The 20,842-nt window shown below is 39.9% G+C and overlaps 1 long non-coding RNA gene across 3 annotated transcripts in view; it reads left to right on the forward strand.

Annotated features, from left to right (window-relative positions):
• LOC132597563 (uncharacterized) overlaps positions 1-20,369 on the forward strand; it is a 46,664-nt gene extending 26,295 nt beyond the window's left edge. The window contains exons 3-6 of one of the 3 annotated variants that reach the window (XR_011377581.1): positions 4,530-4,570; positions 9,169-9,297; positions 12,309-12,491; positions 19,657-20,369. This is a non-coding gene — a long non-coding RNA (uncharacterized lncRNA). Of the gene's footprint in view, positions 1-4,529; positions 4,571-9,168; positions 9,298-12,308; positions 16,747-19,656 lie in introns of those variants that run through there. The other 2 variants (XR_009564462.1, XR_009564463.1) reach the window with 2 other exon arrangements.
• Positions 20,370-20,842: the final 473 nt, after the last annotated feature.

Genomic DNA, 20,842 nt, shown 5'->3' on the forward strand with positions numbered 1-20,842 from the left:
CCCTTTGACCTAGTAATCCTAGTTCTGGGAATTTATCCTAAGGGAATCATCCCAAGATTAAAAAAATAATGCTTATGGAAAGATCTATTGTGACATTGTAAAGAACTGAAAAGAATCTTCATTTTCAATAATAGGAAGGGTCAAAGAATTTATTGATTATACACACAATTATTATAAAGCCATTGCTTTATAATTATGAAGACCATGTAGTAACACGAAGAAAAAAGCTTTTGATATAATGTTAAGTAAAAAGCAAAATAAAATTGCTTTTACTGTATTGCAACTATGTGATCAACATTTGTGTGGCAAAGACTGCTAACACTCTGCACATTCGTTCTCTCTTTTCTCCTTTTGATAATAGAAACCCCACCTCCAGTTTTAGTTGGTCCCAGCTACGGAACACACTTCCCAGCCTCCCTTGAAGCTAGGTATTGCCATGTGACTAGGTTCTTACCAATAGAATATGAGCAGAAGAAATGTGTACAACTTCCAAATTTTGCCCAGAAATGTGATGAGACACATGTTCTCCATCCCTTATTTACCCTCTCTCTAGAAAGGAAATGGTGACAACTGAAGCAGCTGCCTTAGGTCCAAAGATGAACGCCACATGTTAATGGAAATGTGAATTTTTTATTTTTTCTAAAACTTCCTTAATGTAAATTTTGTTATTTTTAAAAGGTGTGAAAGTCTTTTAGCTATAGTTGTAATGCCATTAATAATCGAAATTTCACTTAAATATTGCTTTTCTAAAGGGAAAATAGATTCTCTCATACTTGCAGAGATGTTTGAGGAAACCTGGAAAAGAAACAACAGAAAATAATAGAGAAACACATGAAAATGACATTTTTCCCCCAATCTGGGCAGTTTATAATTTTGAACCACCAGAAATGATTAGGGAACATGACTGGTAATGACTGTGGATGGGCAAGGCATGCTGCAGTGCTGGGGTTAAAGATACCAAGAATCTGTATAGCCTGGGGGCAACAGGAGACTGTTAGGCTGTGGCAGGGAGAGGAGAGGCGGTGATATCATCAGTACAGTCTATTAAAGGAGGAAGTGGGAGAAAGAGAGAGAAAAAGAGACAAACTAGTTATTGTTCAGTTTCACCAGTGTCTAACTCCTTTCCTTTCATAATGCTACTGTGGAACAGAAGATTTATTAGCTCAAGTAAAGCCCGTGGTTTGACTCCACGGATCAGCATTTTAAAGTTATCTACCAATACAAAACCAGGAAAATATTGCATACCTGGAAATTCTTAATAGAGAATCAGATTGTCACAGCTACCAATGATTTTAAAGGAAAAGATTTTAATTTAAGTAAAAGATATATTAATAGCTAATATTTATTGAGAACTTATTATATATGCCAGACACTATTTTAAGTACATTACATGTATTAGCTCATTTAATCTTCCAAAACCCTATTAAATAGGTACTATTATTTTTATCTCCACTTTACGAAAAAGCAAACTAAGGCACAGAGCACTGAAGCAAGTTTCTTAAGGTCACACAATAATAAATAATAATAAATGGAAGCCAGCAGTCTGCTTCAGAATCTGAATTTTACCTCCTAGCTACACTCCCTTAATCGTGAATTATTAAATCCAACACAAATATGTAATCAAAACTTCAGATAATGAATTTGCTAATTAGTCTTACTTAATGCTTATGTCAGCTTTTCCGGCAGTGTATATAAAATAACAAATCGATAGATTATTTTTGTTTGAAATGAATTACACGGCAGTTACTAAAACATGTAAAGATTGCTTTTTGCCTATCAAATATTCATTCTCCTCTGTCAAAGTAATGAAACTCCTGTCTCAAGCTGGACATATTGTTACCTACCTAAAAGACCACAACTTGCCACCAAGCTTGCAGCTATTGGTCACGTGACTAAATTCCTCACAAAGAGACCTAAATGGGAGTAGGATAGTGACTTCTGGAAAGTCCTCCCTTCTCCTCCTCCATCCTGCTCTCCGGGGTGTGGATGTACTGGCTTACATTCCCTGAGCCTTAGCAATAAAGCAGCAGGGTTTTTGATGATTATGAAGCCACCATGCCAGGCCTGGGCTACTTTCTCCAGATTTCTTTTTACAGGAGGGAGTAATCTAATTGTTAAACAACCATCTTGGGTCTCTGTTAAGTTACTTGAAGCTGAATTTAGTAATCCAAAGTAATACATAAACCTAATGTTACATCATTTCCATTCAGATTTGGGAGACATCAAAAAATCATCAAAAGGCATGCAAATTTAACTATTCTTATAAATTTAATAAGGAAGCAACTTTTTTCAGACTTTATCTAAACAGCTGTCATTCCTTATAATGGATTTTTATGGCACCTCGGTAAGGCATTGCTTCCCAACCTTTTTCATGACCGGGCACTCAAAGAAAACTCATAATAATCATACAGTACGGTATAAAACAGTTAGGCTGTTCTTGGCCAGAGGCTGCTGATTCGGGGGGTCTGCCTACCCTAAGAAATGAGGGGATCAATTTCTCCACCCCCCATTCCTGACCCATTCCCCACAGCCCAGCTTTAATGGGATTCCACAATGGATAGATTGGTTCTAATTACTATTAGATAAAATTTGAATCTGGAACTTATTCAAAAATCAGTAAGGCTTGAGAAAAGTCAAGTGAGGAAACTATGTATTGCACTTTATTGTTGAAAAAAATAGATTCATTGCAAAGCTAGCGAGATTACACAAAGGGCATTTCTTATTTCACATAGGATACTTTTTTTAATGCCTTCATTATATATGTGCACACTAAGTATTCCTTTTATATCCAAAGTGTAATGAGAGGGTCCTTGTGAGTCCAAGCAAAGAGGGGTTTCAAAGAATGAGTTTATACTACTGAAAACTAGTGTCTTGGTTTTTTATCTGTAAGAGGAAAGAAGGGAACCTATATTGATCATTTTCTTTTAATCTTTTCTTTCTTTTAATTTTATTTATTTATTTTTGGCTGCATTGGGTCTTCGTTGCTGCGCTCGGGCTTTCTCTAGTTGCGGCAAGCGGAGGCTACTCTTCATTTAGTACGCAGGCTTCTCTTGTTGTGGAGCACGGGCTCTAGAGCGCAGGCTTCAGTAGTTGTGGCTCACGGGCTTAGTTTCTCCGCAGCATGTGGGATCTTTCTGGACCAGGGCTCGAACCCATGTCCCCTGCAATGGCAGGTGGATTCTTAACCACTGCGCCACCAGGGAGGCCCTATATTGATCATTTTCAACCCACCAGGAGCTTCCAGAAGTTTTTTCTCACCAACTGCTTACACTTTGTAAGGAATATGTTAAAGATTTTAAAGATTAGGAACCTGCAAGCAGCAAAGCTAAAATTCAAAGCCCTTCCTAAGTGTCTATGTGACTGAATTAATTCCTGCAAATTCATGGTTTTTATTTTTCATTCTAAAAATTTATTCAATGTTAGATCATCACAAGTCTACAAAATCAAATGGTTTAATAGTGCTTACAGTGAAGCTCAACTCCAGTCCCGTTCCACCCCCCCACCCCCAGAAAAAACTTTCAAAATTTTCCCTTTAACTTTTATTAAGTTATACTTAACATTCAATATTATTTGATATTTTATACATTTTGAAATAATCACCACAATAAGTCCAGTTACCATCCATCACCAAAGTTGTTAAAATATTATTACTATATTCCCTACGTGTTCATTACGTCCCTGTGACTTCCTGTAGCTTTAAAGATGTTTGCCTCCATATCTGAAAAATGATATGCCTATATTATCATTTTTCTTTCTGAAATTGTTTATATTTTCATCTAAGTTATAAATGTACAGAGTTTAAAAAGCCAAATCTCTCTTGAAAATCCAAAAGAAAAAGAGCAGCCCCTTTCCCTGCACAATCTGCAAGTTCTAGTTCTAATTCCATCCCCAAAGCAACCACACTCAACTTTCAGCCGTTTCTTATGGTATTTATCTCCACATTTCTAATGCTATTTCTTGGTTTTTCAAAGTTCCAGATATTATCTAGGACTCTCTTCTATGGAAGATATGGATTTAGCTTCTTATACCCTCCTCTCATTCTCCCAATATAGTTATATCACAATGCTTTTTTCAGGTCACTATTCGGTTTTATATAATTAAGATAATGTAAATATTATTTAAGGCTGAGGCATGTAATATACTATGATTATATTACCTCTCTCAGGACAAATTTGTTTTCCCTGGAATTGATCATCTCATTTTATTTGTATGCTTGCTTTTCTATGTACCTGTCAAAAAATTCCCTATTCTCTTCCAGAAATGCAGATCGCTCAATACATTCAAATTCATGACGCATTCTGTAAATTTCTCAATTTTCTTGGAGACCTGCTTCCTGAAGCCCTGCATCCTCTTGCATCAGTCTGAACTTGCTGCTCTCTAGGCTTCTTGCAGAGCTGCTGTGCTGAAATCACCTTCACAATGACACAATCAATGATCATGTGGATTCCCAATGTGATGGCTCTCCTTTTTTTTTTTTTTTTTGCATCCGATGTCTTTCTCTTTCTTGTCTTCCCCCCTTATTTTTCTAGATCATATCCTGCTGTAGCTTCCTACAAAAGACACATGAGAGGTAAATTTTCTGAATTATTCTATGTTTGAAATATCTTTATTCTGCCCTCACACTTTATTGATAATTTGGCTGGGTGTTGCATTCTAGGTTAAAAAATTATCCTTCATAATTCATAAGGCATTGCTCCTTTGCTTTTTTGAGTCCATTGCTATTGTAGTTGTGAAACCTGATGCATTCTGATTCCTACTTTTTAGTATAAGACTCATTTGTTTTCTTTTTCTGGACGTTTTTCAGAATCTTTCATTATTCCCAGTGGTCTGACACTTATTTCTCAATGATGTGCCCTTTTTTACTTGTGCTGAGTAGTTGGTAAGCACTTTCAATTTTCAGACTTATGCCTTCCTGTTCTGGAAACTTTTCTTGGATAATTTCCCCTTCATTTCTTCTCTTTCTAGAGCTCCTTCTAGTCAGATATTGTACCTACTGGATTGAGTCTCTAAATCTCATATCTTTTCTTTCTTATTGTTCATCTATTGATCTTTTGGTTCTATTTTCAGATTTCCTTGATTTTATCTTCCAATTCTTCTACTGAAGTTTTATTATTATATTTTTAATTTCCAAGAGCCCTCTCTTGTTTCTTTCTTAACGTTCATTTTATCATAGCATTCTGCCTTTATCTTACATATACAAATCTTCTCATAATTTTTTGAGGCTATAAATTAGCATATAAACAGTATTTTTCTGCTCTCTATCATTTTCTCTTGTATTCTATTTTCTGTTTATCATAATGAGTCCTCTTTTTTAGGTTAGAGTTTGCCTTATATACCTGGTGGTCTTTTTTTGTCTGTTCATATTTAAGAACAGCATGCTAAAAAAGCTGATGAGGAACTCTGTGAGTGTGGATGGTGTTTACAAGGTGACGGTTCACTTTTGGATGGTGGAGAAAACATTTTGTTTCTTCTCTGAGTCAGTTTAGCTTTTTTGAAAAACATTCCTCTAAGCTCTTGCCTAGGGAAGTGACTTTTAAACATTTTTGACAGAAAGAAATTATTTTTCATCATGTCCAGTACACACACACACACACACATATGTACATATATGTATATATGTATATGCAAAAAAGTTTCATGAAACAATATTTAACTTTTCTAAATATAATGCGCTCAGATATTTTCTATTTAGTCTATTGAATTTTATTTTTTTAAATGTTTGTGACAGACCTTGTGATGTACCAGTCATATTCTCTGCAATGAAAGTCTGGTTGCCCCAGTCGCTGAGCACTGCTGGTGGGCAGTCTTCAGCTGTCAGCCCCTCCAGGGATTCCCTCAGTTCAGAGAGTTGACATGCCCAAGGTCACACTTCCTAGGATGGCCACATCCAATGAGGGAGGATGAATTAATTTCCTAGGGCTGCCACAATAAAATACTGTGGACCAGGTGACTTAAACAACAGAAATTTATTTTCTCTCTGTTCTGGAGGCTAGAAGTCCAAGATTAAGATGTCAGCAGTTTGTTTTCTCCTGAGGCCTCTCTCCTTGGCTTGCAGATGGCCATCTTCTCACTGTGTCCTCACATGGCCTCTTCTTTATGCAATGCCCCTGATGTTTCTTTCTCTTCTTATAAGAACGCCAGTCACATTGGATTAGGGCTCTACCCTGAGGACCTCATTTAACTTAATCACCTCTTTAAAGACCTCATCACCAAATCAAAGATAAAGGGGATAAAGGCCTGGCTACCTTGGCCTGACTTGGGACAATTCTGAAGAGCCATTCTAGCTTCAGTATTTCCCATGGGCTTGGCCAAAGAGCTCATTGGGCCTTGAATCACAGCTCTACTTCATCTTTTGTCCAATTCTGTTTCCTTCTACAGGTTTTGATCCCAAAGTCTCACCCTAATGAATATTCTCAACTCTCAGTTCTGTCTCAGAATCTGCTTCCTAGGGAACCCAACCAATGACAGTGTTCGTTATGACCCATTAAAGTGATTTCATAACCCACAGTTTGAAAAAGCCTGGCCTAGGGGTTAGTTTCCTGATTAACAGTGCTTTGATTGTGTGGCAGTGGAGAGGGAACGGATGATCCAGCCAATGCAGATCTCGAATTCATTTTGCTGTTTATATCCCCATGCCTTATCCATGTCTTCCCTTTTCTCTTTTAAAATGTTTTTTATTTATTTATTTTTGTGGCCGCATTGGGTCTTCGTTGCTGTGCACGAGCTTCCTCTAGTTGCAGTGAGTGGGGGCTACTCTTCGTTGCGGTGCGTGGGCTTCTCATTGCGGTGGCTTCTCTTGTTGCGGCGCACAGGCTTCTAGGTGTGCGGGCTTCAGTAGTTGTGGCTCGCGGGCTCTAGAGCACAGGCTCAGTAGTTGTGGCGCATAGGCTTTGATGCTCCGTGGCATGTGGGATCTTCCCAGACCAGAGATCAAACCCGTGTCCCCTGCATTGGTCGGCAGATTCTTAACCACTGCGCCACCAGGGAAGTCCCTCCATGTCTTCTGTAGACCTGATTTCTCTGATGCTCAGGCCTTTCCTGCTGAGTATCTCCAGGAATAAATCTCCCTCCTCACCCTCCAAAAAGGAGTAGGCTGGCTGCTGATTTTCTGTGCCTGGGGGTATAAGAGTAGGTGACTGTTCCATATATAAGCTTTCAAATTTTGCTTTACACCGCACACCTTACCCTCACTTTCTGCCAAATGTGGTGACTCCAAGTCCTGAGCCTCTTTCAGGTTCTTCAAGGTGAAGTATCTTTCTTATCTTCAGCATGCCCCACTGCACACACTTTAGATTGTGACTTCATCTCCCATTGGGCCACTTAACATTCCCCCATTCTCTTTCCACCAAATATTTATTGAAATCTTGCATCTATTCATAACTCCTCTTCTCATCTCTACTAAGAGGAGATATATGCCTCTGTTCGTTGCACCATCTTTATCTAGAAGTTCACAGCTAGAAACTTGGTGGCAGTCATATCACCACTGTAACTGTGGAATGGGCTAGGAGGTATTTGTTTCTTACTTTTTATACTTTGCTTGCATCTTTCTATGTGAGGTCTTTTTTAAAAAATATTTATTTATTTATTTTGGGTGTGCCGGGTCTTAGTTGCTGCATGCAGGATCTTCATTGCAGCATGCGGATCTTTTAGTTGCAGCATGCGTGCTCTTAGTTGCAGCATGCGGGCTTCTTAGTTGCAGCATGTGGGCTTCTTAGTTGCAGCATGCAGACTTCTTACTTGCAGCATGCATGTGGGACCTAGTTCCCTGACCGAATCCCTGCCCCCTGCATTGGGAGCTCAGAATCTTACCCATTGGACCACCAGGGAAGTCCCGAGGAGTTTTTTTATGTAAGGGTCTTTGCTTAGTGTGAGGACATAAAGTTAAATCATATACTTAAAAGTCCTTATGAGCTCTAAGATTAAATATGATACAGGAGAGAAAGTGATAAATGCATAAGAGAGTAGAGCCAGCATTGTGGAAATTTAAAGGAGAAAGTAGTTATATTCAAAATAAAGAGTAAAATACTGGTGGATAAAAAGTAGAATAAAATTGGCCCTAAGGTTTAGTGCTGACAAGAGAAATTACCAGCCTTGTTAGGCATGTTACTACACCTCAGAGAGATAAATGAGGAGAAATGGTCCCAGCCTTCCTTCAAGGAGTGCACATCAATTTAATATAGAGAAAACCAAATGACAAAACCAAATAAAAATATACCAACACAAATTCAATTGTGCACTTCTTAAAACCCATCATTATGCTCTTATTTCCTATTAACGAGTGGACTTGTAATATTGCAGAATAGATTCTCTTCACAACATGTGGCGTATTATCTGAGCTCCTTGAAAAGATGAAAATAGTTACCACAAATGGGAAGAAACTCCAGCAATATCTTTCTAATTCTTCATACTTTAAATACTGAGAAGGTTCAGGAATGACTCTCTAATGCTGGAGTTTTAGGCAAAGCAACATCAGGTTAAGGGTGATTTGGGGAAGGCCTTTCTGGTAGCCTTAAAAATACACACAAGGAGCAAAGACTGGCCTCCCCGCCTCCTCGGGGGCCAGCCTCCCCAAGAGGAGGCCTTGACAGGGCTTTGATGAGTGGGCTGACCCTTGTGTTGGCTCTGGAGTTGCTCTGGCATAATTCACAGCCAATTTAAGAATAAAAGAACTGTTTATTGACTATTTATGTGTGGATAGAGCTTGTTAATTAAAAAACACATGACGGTCATTGGAAAAATTATTCTCTCCCCACCCTTAAGCCATTATTGTGTTTTGGCTGCTGAGCAGTAGGAGTACGAATATGTCCACCTGTGTAAAGGAGAGCAGATGAGTGGGTGGGTTTGTGGGAGAACAAAGGAGAGGGTCGATAGTAGGTGCCAGGTCGCTGAGTGTGTGTGTGGGCAGAGGCTGGACCCATGAGTTAGCAGGGAGTAGGAGGCCAGGTATGTGTGGGCAGTGAGTGGGTGAGAGGAGAAAACAGTACAAAGGCATTTTGCAAATGTGAATATCTTAAGAAAATATCCATAGGACAGTACAAAAGAGCATTAGAAAACCATTCATTAGCAATTCTAATTTTAAAAAGCAAAGCATTGCTGATAATGCCATCTTACAGATAGTCATTTTTAATTTTTAACTATGTCATTCAGAATTATATGTGTGTTATTTAGCCGGATAATTGGTGGTGAACCTGCCAACGTCACTGAGGAGAATGTTTCAGAAGTGATCTCAGAGTTGCCTCCATAAACAAGAGTGGCTCAAGACAGAGCAGAGGAGCAAGCTGCAGACCCATAGTTGAGGTAAGCTTAAATTTTCTATCTAAAATAAGCTTAAAATCCCAGGAAGAAAGGGGTACCTTTTCTCCCTCTGTCTGTTAGGCACAGGCATCTATATTAAGTTTCTTTTGTAACTATACATGGGATTTTTTAAAAAATCTGCATTAAAGTCTGAAACTTAAGAATAGACTCATATAATATTAGGGTGAAGAGGAATCAAAGAGATCATCTTGATGAACAATCACATTTATAGAATGAATTACAGACTCAGAGAGCTGAAAAGGACTCAGCCAAGAAGTAGTGTGGGGAGTCTATAAAGTCTGATAACTCAATCAACTAACTGGAAACAAGGACACTGCCCCCACCCCGCACCCCCGCAGCAGCCTCCTGAAATAGATATAAAATGAGAAACTCCGAAGCAGAAGCTGGAGAGTGTTCACTCCACGGAGAGGTAAGAGGCAGGAGATGAGGCATGTGGACTGGCACAGCAGGATGCAGACTAGGAAGAGCCCTGCTCTGATGCTACAGGGCAAGTCTATGCGTAACTGAGTGGGGGACTGGAGATGCCCAGTCCGTCTGTAACCATATGAGCTTCCTGGCTGGGAAGTGGCCTTATCAGACCAGAGCTTAGCTAAGGAGTTCTTGTCCCCTTTCTGCTGGTCTTAGCCTGTGTTTTTCCTTTGAGCTAATTCAGATCCGCTGGGCTTGCTTCTTGCAGAACTTCCCGAAGAGAGAAAGGGCTATTTGGGTTTTCTCTTTTCAGTCAGCCCAGTGAATCCCAAACCACAGATTTCTTCTTTTTCTCTTCTCTTTTACTGAAGTGCTTTAATTACCATTTACCAGCTTTTCGTGCAAACTTTTCTATGTGTTGAGAACGTCCAGTCAAGGGCAGGATGAAGCAGTTGGGCAGCAGCTAAGTACACAGTAAAATAAAAACTAAGACCTCCTTATTAAAAAAAAAATTAAGACTTTCCAAGGGGGCCACTAAAATGGAAGCTCTGTCTATCCATAATAGAATTAAGTAACTGAATTCATTATATCATGAAAATAAAGCTGTGATGTGATTTGTAATGCTGGCATTTTGGCATTTATTTTGTATAACATAAAAATGGCTGTATTTGATTTTTTTTAAATAAACATAAATGGTGCTATGGACTGTTGACCTAAAACAAATAGACTGCTAGTTATTTCTCCAGCACAAATGGATTTATATAGGATCAACAAAGAATTGCAATTCACAGTGTGCAACCATGGTGAGCCCAGGTGCAAGTGCCCACAAAACTGGAGTGAACTCTTTTACAGAGTGGAAAAAGAAACTGGGGGAGGTATAGTAAACAAAGAGCCCATGGCTTTTCATTGGCTGAGTCATGACTGTCTCTCATAGGCTGGGGGCTTACCCGGAAAGAAGGAGTCTTTCTTCTTCCTGTTGGGCTCATGGTAGGGCATGAGAGCTCCCTCTTCTGGTCTCCTGACTGTATTTAATTGAGATTTCTGTTTATTAGTTTTTTACAGGGCTGAATTTTGTCCCCCCGCCAAAAAAATTTGTACGTTGAAGTCCTAAACCCTAGTACCTCAAAATGTGAGTGTATTTGGAGATAGGGCCTTTAAAGAGGTAATTAAGTGAAAATAAGGTCTTACAGGTGGGCCCTAATTCAATCCGATTGGTCTCCTTATAAGAAGAGATTAAGACACAGACACACAGAAGGAAGATCATGTGAAGACACAGGGAGAAGTTAGCCATCTGCAAGCCAAGGAGAGAGGCCTCAGAAGAAACCAACCCTGTTAACATCTTGATCTTAACTTTGTAGCCTCCAGAACTGTGAGAAAATCAATTTCTGCTATTTAAGCCACCCAGTCTGTGGTACTTTGTTATGCAGCCTTAGGAAACTAATACATATAGTCTTCATTATGTGCTACATTTTACCCTCAGTGTTCTCTATCTGAGACAGAGAGTTAAAGTTCAATACAGAGATTACCCTCTCCCACTTCTCGGGTCTTCTCAAGTAGGATGACTAGAGAAGGTTCTGTTTGAAGTCAATTATCCTAGGAGAGAAGGGGGCAGGCTACAAGAGAATGAATGATACAGAGGAGAGCAGAGAGAATCTGGCCCCAGGGAAAGGGTGTGCAGGCTGCCAGGAAAATCATGGTAATAGGGCCTGGGAACCTTCCCTCCTCTTCCTTCCCAATAACATCTCCTAAACCTCCTGGAAGAAGCATTGAAGTGTTTCTTAATGAGTACAACTTTGTTCCATTCAAAATGTTAATGAAGTGTATAAATTCTCTGGTTACCTGAGGTGCACTCCATCAGGGGTTGTGCAACCAACTTAGTGGATTGCATTAACTTTTCCTAGATGAAATTGGTTAGGGTGGAAAATATATAAATATCAGTCAAGTTTCAACAAAATTTTATTTTACATATATACATATGTAATCACATACATGCATATGCATGTATATTATGTATAATATATATAATCTGCATATATTGGCATGTAAAATGTTTTGTTTTGGTTTGGTTTTGGCTGCGTTGGGTCTTCCTTGCTGTGTGTGGGCTTTCTCTAGTTGCGGCAAGCAGGGCTGCCCTTTGTTGCAGTGCACGGACTTCTCATTGTGGTGTCTTCTCTTGTTGCAGAGCACGGGCTCTAGGTGCACGGGCTTCAGTAGTTGTGGCTCGTGGGCTCAGTAGTTGTAGCTCTTGGGCTCTAGAGCACAGGCTCAGCAGTTGTGGTGCACGGGCTTAGTTGCTCCGCAGCGTGTGGGATCTTCCCGGAGCAGGGCTCAAACCCGTGCATTGGCAGGCGGATTCTTAACCACTGCGCCACCAGGGAAGCCCTGTATTTCTTACGATAGACGATGATCAAAGAAATTTAAAGCCATTCCTCTAAAACACGAAACTGATCAGGTCACTTTCTTTTTTGAAATGCTTCATTGGTTCCTCAATGTCTACAGAACAAAGTCCAAAGATTTAGCAAAACCTTCAAACTCCCAAGATGGAGCCCCAGTCTACTTCTCTGTATTTCTTCTTATGCTTTCAGACTGAGGAACACTTCAGGAGTACATGGTAACGTGCCAGGAGGCACCAAGAGCCACCAGAGGAACAGTCTACATTTTCCTATAACGAAAATTTTACTTGCTCTCATGTATGGAAAACACGCTCTTTGTATTCAATAGCACAGATATATTGCGAAGTGGAATTTAAACGTTGCATGAATTTTAAGGTAAGATATTAGAATGCAATGAGAGGCTGCCTGGAGGTTGGGACAGGATTCTCCCCTCCGCTGCTCAGGGTACTCGGGAGTAAACACTGGAGAAGCAGTGCCGCAAGCACCAGAGATGCTGACACTGTCCTTTCACATCTACCATGAAGCAAAGCTACTCATGTCCAGCAACAAGCAGGTATAGCGATGCCGCATGGAGCCACTCCGAGTACTGCAGGTCACACAAAGCACACTGCTGACGCTGACCTTAGCTGGCGGGAAAAGCAAACCACAGGGGCTGGAGTCCAAAAACCCGGGTTCAAGTGCTACTCTGTCTCCTCCAGGCTCTAAGGTGCTAGACAAAGCTCTTAACCAGACTGTGAGAGAGATCTCCCTGTAGCACCTGTCACCCCGTGGGTCCTCAAGAAATATTTGACTGTAGAGCTGGCCAGGCAGGTTCCACTTCCACCCACATGCTGCACAAGGATCTCTTCAAAGCTGAGCCCTGGGCGGAAGAGTAAAACCTTTTCACATAGAGGTGGGAAGAGTCCTTTCTGCTAATGGCTTAAAACAAGTCATTTATGTCCTCTAAGCTCAACTTCTTCTGAAGGGTGGGACTCATAATAACAATACCTCCCTAAGAGGGTTATTCTAAGGATGAAATGAGACGTGAAAATCCAGGATAAACACACCTCCTCTTATGTAACAATGAGAATGATCATTTTTATAATCGTCAGCTTATATTTGCCTTATGTCAAAGGTTTATATAAAGTTGGTTTCCAATAATACATGGAGCACCTAATTTTTTTTTTAATTGGTTCAGGGACACCGAAATTTTCTCTCTTTAATTGTACCAGAAGTAAAACAAAAATTACACTGCTCCAAAGTTGTCAGAGGATTTTATAACATGGAGAACACATTTCCCAAACCCTTCTGAAGTTATAATAAAATCATCAAAGCTTAGGAAGTTATTAGTAATGTACTATTTCTAACTCTTGTGAAAATGCGGGTTCTGCTTAAAGAAGAGAGTAGTTTAAGTCTATTTAGTGGGTTCAGGGAAGATGACTACAGTGGCAGTGTAATTTTGAATCCAAATCTTAACATAAAAACATATGGGGCTTCTCTGGTGGCACAGTGGTTAAGAATCCACCTGCCAACGCAGGGCACATGGGTTCAAGCCCTGGTCGGGGAAGATCCCACATGCCGTGGAGCAACTAAGCCCATGCGCCACAACTGCTGAGCCTGTGCTCTAGAGCCCGCGAGCCACAACTAGTGAATCCCACGAGCCACAACTACTGAAGCCTGTGCACTCTAGGGCCCACGTGCCGCAACGGCTGAGCCTGTGCTCTAGAGCCCGCGAGCCACAACTACTGAAGCCCACGAGCCACAACTACTGAAGCCTGTGTGCTCTAGGGCCCACGTGCCGCAACTACTGAAGCCCGTGTGCCTAGAGCTGTGCTCTGCAACAAGAGAAGCCACCGCAGTGAGAAGCCCCTGCACGACAACGAAGGGTAGCCCCCGCTCGCCGCAACTAGAGAAAGCCCACGCACAGCAACGAAGACCCAACGCAGCCAAAAGTAAATAAATAAAACATTAAAAAAGAAAACATATAGAACAACAACTTAGCAAAATCAAAATCCCATGGACAACATTTACATGGACGCTAGGCTGCAAGGCACCCACACAAACTTCAAAATACATGTGAATGAGAACAAACCACCCACAGCCATAAGACCTGGATCCTATCAGCATGTGAGTAGGAAAAGGAGAGAGAAGCAGTGAAACTTGACAGACTTTGACAGACTTGAGAAGAGAAGCCCTAGATAGCAAGGACTATTTGCTGGAAAGCATGTAGTCAGGTTTTGCCCAATCAGGTAGGTGGTGAGTGCAAGGGGTCTGCTACAAAGACTGGAGGTGCTTAAGCAGCCCTAGAGACTGACTTGCCAGAGCTTCCTTTCAGGACAGAGTGTCACACTGAAGAGAAATGCTGAGAGTGGAATCAAAATTAAGCTGGACAGAGACAGAACAACAGATAGAGGAGGCCCAGATAAAAGGGCCAGGGAAGGGAACAGAACCAGGAAATCTCGTAAAGCAAGCTGACCCTTCTTAGCACTACCTGAAAACAACAGAAGAGGGAGTTTATGAAGCTAGAAAAGCTACTCAAAGCTGTGTCTCCTACTAAAAGTTCTGGAAAGCCATTTTAACATAAAAATGAGAAACAGAAAAGTGTTGAGGCCAAATGCCTTGCAAAGTTATTTCTAAGAAAAACAATGAGCACCATAAATATCCCTACACCAGAAAGACATGCTCACAGAACAAATCAAAACTATTATCTTCTATCTCAAAAGAAGCGAAAATACATTAAGAAAGCGATAAAGACATGAAGTGAAAACATTATTAAAATACGCTGCCACTAAGGTGGTAAAAGCCAGGAGACAATTAGAAATTTTCTAAAAAATTATTTCAGAAGTGACACTAAAATGAAGGCATGCAGAGCAAACATAATAAAACAGATTAAGCCTTAAAAGAAATAAAATATTAAAAGGAGGACATTTTTTATTTTTTCCCAACAAAATTTTTTTTTAATATTTATTTATTTTTATTTATTTATTTTGTCTGTGCCAGGTCTTAGTTGCGGCATGCAGGATCTTTTTTAGTTGCCCCAGGCAGGCTCATAGTTGTGGCATGTGGGCTTCTTAGTTGCGGCATGTGGACTTCTTAGTTTTGGCATGCGAACTCTTAGTTGCAGCATGCATGTGGGATCTAGTTCCCTGACCAGGGATCGAACCCCTGCCCCCTTCAGTGGAAGGGGACCACCAGGGAAGTCCCAAAGGAGGAAATTTTTTAAATAAAAAGTAAAGAAAAAGATAAGAAACATTTGACAGAAAATGACAAATATTGGGACTCTAGAGCCTGCGTGCCACAACTACTGAAGCCCGCGCGCCTAGAGCCCATGCTCCGCAACAAGAGAAGCCACTGCAATGAGAAGCCCGCAAACCACAACAAAGAGTAGCCCCCGCTCACCGCAACTAGAGAAAGCCTGCATGCAGCAACGAAGACCCAGCGCAGCCAAAAAGAAAAAAGAAAAAAAAAAAAAACAAATATTAAAGATGGGCAAAGAAGATTCAACCTCATATAACTGAAATCTTTGAAGACGTGTAAAGCAAGGGGACAAAACATATACTAAAAAATATAATTAAAGAGAAATTTTCTTTATAAAAAACAATATGAAGCTACATATTGAAAAAATATACTGTGTAGCTGAGACTCTTGACCCAGAATTATCAACACCAAGACAAATTTCTAACAAAATAGATGAACTTTAAAGAAAAAAAAATTCCATTGAGTATCCAATCAAAACCAAAAGTGACTTAAAAGGTAAAAAAGTAGATTATCATCAGGGTTTTTTTGACAGCTATACTTTATACCAGAAGAAAACAGAATAAAATATTTAACAGATACAAGGAATAAAATGTAAACCAAGGATTTTATATTCTGCGAAACTGACTTTCAACTATAAAAGGCACAAAACAACAGTTATCAATATGCAAGGACTCAGAGAATATCGTTCTCAAGAATCTAGAGAAGGACGAGTATTAGACAATCAACATGATTAAAGAGACATCATCAGTAAAGAGACATCAGGTGGTAGACAGTAAAACATAGTTATCTGAAGAACTAGTAATAAGTGAGAGTTAAATGAAAGTATAACATATAAAAGCTATATTCTCACATAATGTAGATACAGTATAACTATAAAAAATGGGATGAGGGTGAGGAGAGCATATAAAAAAATTCAGCTGTTCTTTGTAATTATATTGGTGGTGGTAATATGTGTATTGTTATTCTAAGCCTGTCATGTGTACAATGTAGAATAATGTAAATGAGTAATTATGAGATACAATTCCATCATCTACTGTACACTTGGGAACCAGAAATCTTGTTATGGAGGAAGAGAGCTATAGATGCAGTAAAAGTATAAAAAAGTCTAGGTTAAAATCCCATAGTACTGATTTTTAATTGGAAATATCAGCATAATCATTAGGTATTTTATCTGTAAAATTATATCTATATGTATATTTATCAATAGATAGTTTTCCTAGCTCTGCCGCTGAAAAGGTCAAGTAGCAATAAGTAACCAACCCAGGAGCAATAAGCATTAGCACTCAGATTGTGGTCTTGAAATCGTAAAAGAAATAAGGCTTTTGGAAACATGACTGATTTCCTATCTGGGGTAGGATGCATACAAGATGAATGTGAACATCTGTTATTAAAAATCAGGGAAGGGGGCTTCCCTGGTGGCGCAGTGGTTGAGAGTCCGCCTGCCGATGTAGGGGACACGGGTTCGTGCCCCGGTCCGGGAAGATCCCACATGCCGCGGAGCGGCTGGGCCCGTGAGCCATGGCTGCTGAGCCTGCACATCCGGAGCCTGTGCTCTGCAACGGGAGAGGCCACAACAGTGAGAGGCCCGCGTACCGCAAAAAAAAAATCAGGGAAGTTATCAAAAATTACTAGGGTGTGTCAAAAGGGCTCAGACCAACCTGAAGAGAATCCTGCTGGCCAAAGATAGGACAATTTGAGCTTCAAAAAAAAAAAAGTTATAATTGCTATTGATTGAAATTTTACCAAATATGTTGAAATCATGAGTTCATGACGATGTTTTTTATGTTTTTTGGTTGTTTTTTTTTTTTTTTTTTGCGGTATGCGGGCCTCTCACTGTTGTGGCCTCTCCCGTTGCGGAGCACAGGCTCCGGACGCGCAGGCTCAGAGGACATGGCTCACGGGCCCAGCCGCTCCACGGCATGTGGTATCTTCCCGGACCGGGGCACGAACCCGTGTCCCCTGCGTCGGCAGGCGGACTCCCAACCACTGTGCCATCAGGGAAGCCCGACAGTGTTTTTGTTTGTTTGTTTGTTTGTTTGTTTTTGCGGTACGCGGGCCTCTCACTGCTGTGGTCTCTCCCATCGCGGAGCACAGGCTCCTAACACGCAGGCTCAGCGACCATGGCTCATGGGCCCAGCCGCTCCGCGGCATGTGGGATCCTCCCGGACCGGGGCACGAACCCGCGTTCGCTGCATCGGCAGGCGGACTCCCTGCATCGGCAGGCGGACTCTCAACCACTGCGCCACCAGGGAAGCCCCCGACAGTGTTTTTAAAAACAAAGAATTGGTGACCTTCAGAGAAGGATAAGGAACCAATTTATTCTCTTAAAAACTGGTAAATAGAGGAAAAGAACCAAGCACCTATCCTACCTTTTCCACATGAAATGTATCACTGGGGTAACCAAATAGTAGATGAGAGATATGTCTCCTTGTCAAAGCATTTCAGCTAATATAATAAGTGAAAAAGAAATAATGGAATCTGAATATCACCCTTTTGCAACCCCCGATGAATTAATGGATCTAGACATCAGTAGTTAGTAATACCACAAAAAGAGAATCAACCAGACATTGTATGACTCCTGATGAAAGAACACGACACAACCTATAGTCTTACCCAAAGGAATGAAACTAAGTCCAGTGAAGCCTCAGAATCCAGGTGCCAGTTTTCAGGAAATACCAAGGACAGAGGAGCATGCCACACTGCACAATGAGTATGAAAACAGCAAACTTCAGACTATGGGAAACTTGACAAGGCAAAAAGCTTGGGTTCTTCAATAGATAAATCATAAAGAAAAGAAACAACGGAAGAGTGAAACTGTACAATAAGAGAGATTTAAATGACATATCCAAAAAAAGTTTTAATGGGCAAAACTGTCTATGGATGTGCATTTGGGTGTCATAAACTATAAGGAAACAAGTGAAAATGATTACTATGAAAATCAGGATGGTGGGTACTTTGAGGGGCGGGAGGTGATATGAAATTGGAATGAACACATGGAGGACTTCTGCAATAGCTGGAAAATTCTATTTCTTGACTTGGGTCTTGGCTACAAGAGCGTTTGCCTTATAACAACTCATTGGGGTATATGTTTATTTTGCATTGCCTTTTAAGTCTTTTATTTTACAATAGATATAAGGATTAAAAGTAATAAAAACCTATTTAACGTAAAGGATACCTATTCCAGGAAAGGGAGAATTTCAACAAAATCCTCTCATATATGTTATTCAACATTGATAAAGTATCAAAGAGAACCTATTATATTTCCAGTGATTATTATATCTGGCAAAGAGTGGAATGAGGAAAAACGAGGAAAAGTCAGTAAAGAACCAGGTGAGATGGTGAAATGAAAGGCAGGGACAGTAACCTCTTAATCCTAAAACAATCCAAGCAATATTGGTAGGTTTAGGTGAGCTGTTTTCTCTGAAGTGGGTTTAGATTGTACATAGAGGAATAAATCTTTATAAAGCCCCAATCATTTGGAAAGTCTGGCCCTTTGAAACTTAGAGCCTAAATATTTCCTTGTTTTAATTATTGCTGAGACAAGTTAAGAGCCTTAAATATTTAGATGGATTATTTTAAACATCATTGTTAGGCAAATTATCTTTAAATGAAAAAAAACAGGAGTGCCATCAGAACACAACTGCCAAGCCACATGAACATGAAATGAACATGAACATGAGTTTCCAGGGACACACCCGAAGTGTGGTTAGGACCAACAAATTCTAACCTGCAAAATGCATGCCTGAAGAGTCGGCTTCCTCCTCCTTTTCTTCTATTTGCTCCAATGTCTTAATGGCTTATCCTGCCCATCATTTCAAGGGGCAAGTGACCTAGTTAACTGAACTCTGTCACATTAGATCATCCAGATTAGTCATTGCTCATTCTACTCTATCCCTCCTTTTTTTTCCCCCTGCCTTTTTTGTTTTCTACCAGTCCTATTATCTTCTCCTCATTTTCCCCATTATAACCCACACTCCTTTGTCTAATTTTTCTTCTTTCATTATTCTAATAGAAAATATATGCTATTTTGGAAATTGAATGCTTTAGAATGAGGATATGTAAATCCACTAAACAAGACCGATAGAAGGAAAAACATATGATATGTGTAGAAGTAACTCCCATTTTGAGTCAATGTGTAAATTTCAAAAAGAAAACATTTATCGAAGTTGAGAATAATGCATAAAACTCATTCTTTAAGTCAGCATAAAGTTTCAGACTACCATTTTCAGACACTTATGAGGGCTTTCGGAAGCTGTCAAAAATATCACCATAATAAATTTTTACCTATCTGTTGTTCTTCCAGTTTTTGTCTTCTGTGATACCACTTCCCACCATCGAGGCTGGAAATGCCCAACATTCACTCCACACAGTTTAACAAGGGCATGGGCCAGTCACTTGCTAATGGGACTAGCAAGAGAGTTAGCTGAGAGGGTGAAGGTGAGAGCTTCTAAGAAAGGCTTTATTTCTCTCTTCAAACGATGGAAGGGAAAATAGTGCTCCTGCTTTTGGTTACAGTTGTGTGAGGGAGGACCCAATATCAGTGGCAATGGCAGCTTTTTTCAATTATGAGGAGAAAAGCTTGAAAACAAGTTCCAACAAGCTGAGAGTGGTGGAGTAGAGAACTGAAAACAGCCTGAGACCTTGATAGGATGGTTCAGCTGCTGAATCAACCTGCTGGGACTTCCATGGGGCATAATAATTGTCTTCATTGTTTTACTTGGAAATTCTGTTACTTGTAGTTGGAAGCATCCTAATACATTCTCTGATAATATAGGTAGACTTCTTGACCCAGTCAAAAGGGACAGGGTATAAATCAAAGCAAACAAATGTAATTGAGTTGGGCAGAATGTTACTGAAATGTCCTAAATAATTATTTTTTTCATCCAGCTTTACAGACTTTGCTTAATGCAAGCAAAAATATATCTAATTTCTGTCAGATAGACTCTATCGGCAAAATAGGATTCATAGTATTAGCAAAACAGAAGTACATTAGTTGAATTATTTATACTTGCCACAATCTCTATTGAAACATGACTAATCTAGAAATTATGATTTGGTTATAGAAACTGCTCAGAACAGATAGACTTTCTTGTGTCAATTTTCTTCAAAAAATAAAGTATTATTTTATTATAAATAAAACATTATAAATTTCTTCCTAACAGTTAGTAGCTTACACTGTCTTTCCACACCCATGGTCACAATAACATCCTGGAAAAATAAGGGAGTCAAAAATCTGTGTAACAACTCCATAATACACTTGGGTCAAGCCAGATATAGAATACAAAGAGACAGCAATATTGGAAATAGAGGCTATTGAGATCTGACTTACAGAAGCAAAGGGGGAGAGAAACAGCAGAAGAACAAAACCTGAGACATATTTATCTCCATCTCCCAGCCTCCACATACCCTTTTAAAAAAAGATTTCTTTCTAAAAACACTTGAAAGAATATAGGTTGAAGAATTTTTCTGAGTAGACTGTGACCACTGGG

Source organism: Globicephala melas, chromosome 7 (genome assembly GCF_963455315.2).
Source record: "Globicephala melas chromosome 7, mGloMel1.2, whole genome shotgun sequence".
Classification (NCBI taxonomy): Eukaryota; Metazoa; Chordata; class Mammalia; order Artiodactyla; family Delphinidae; genus Globicephala; species Globicephala melas.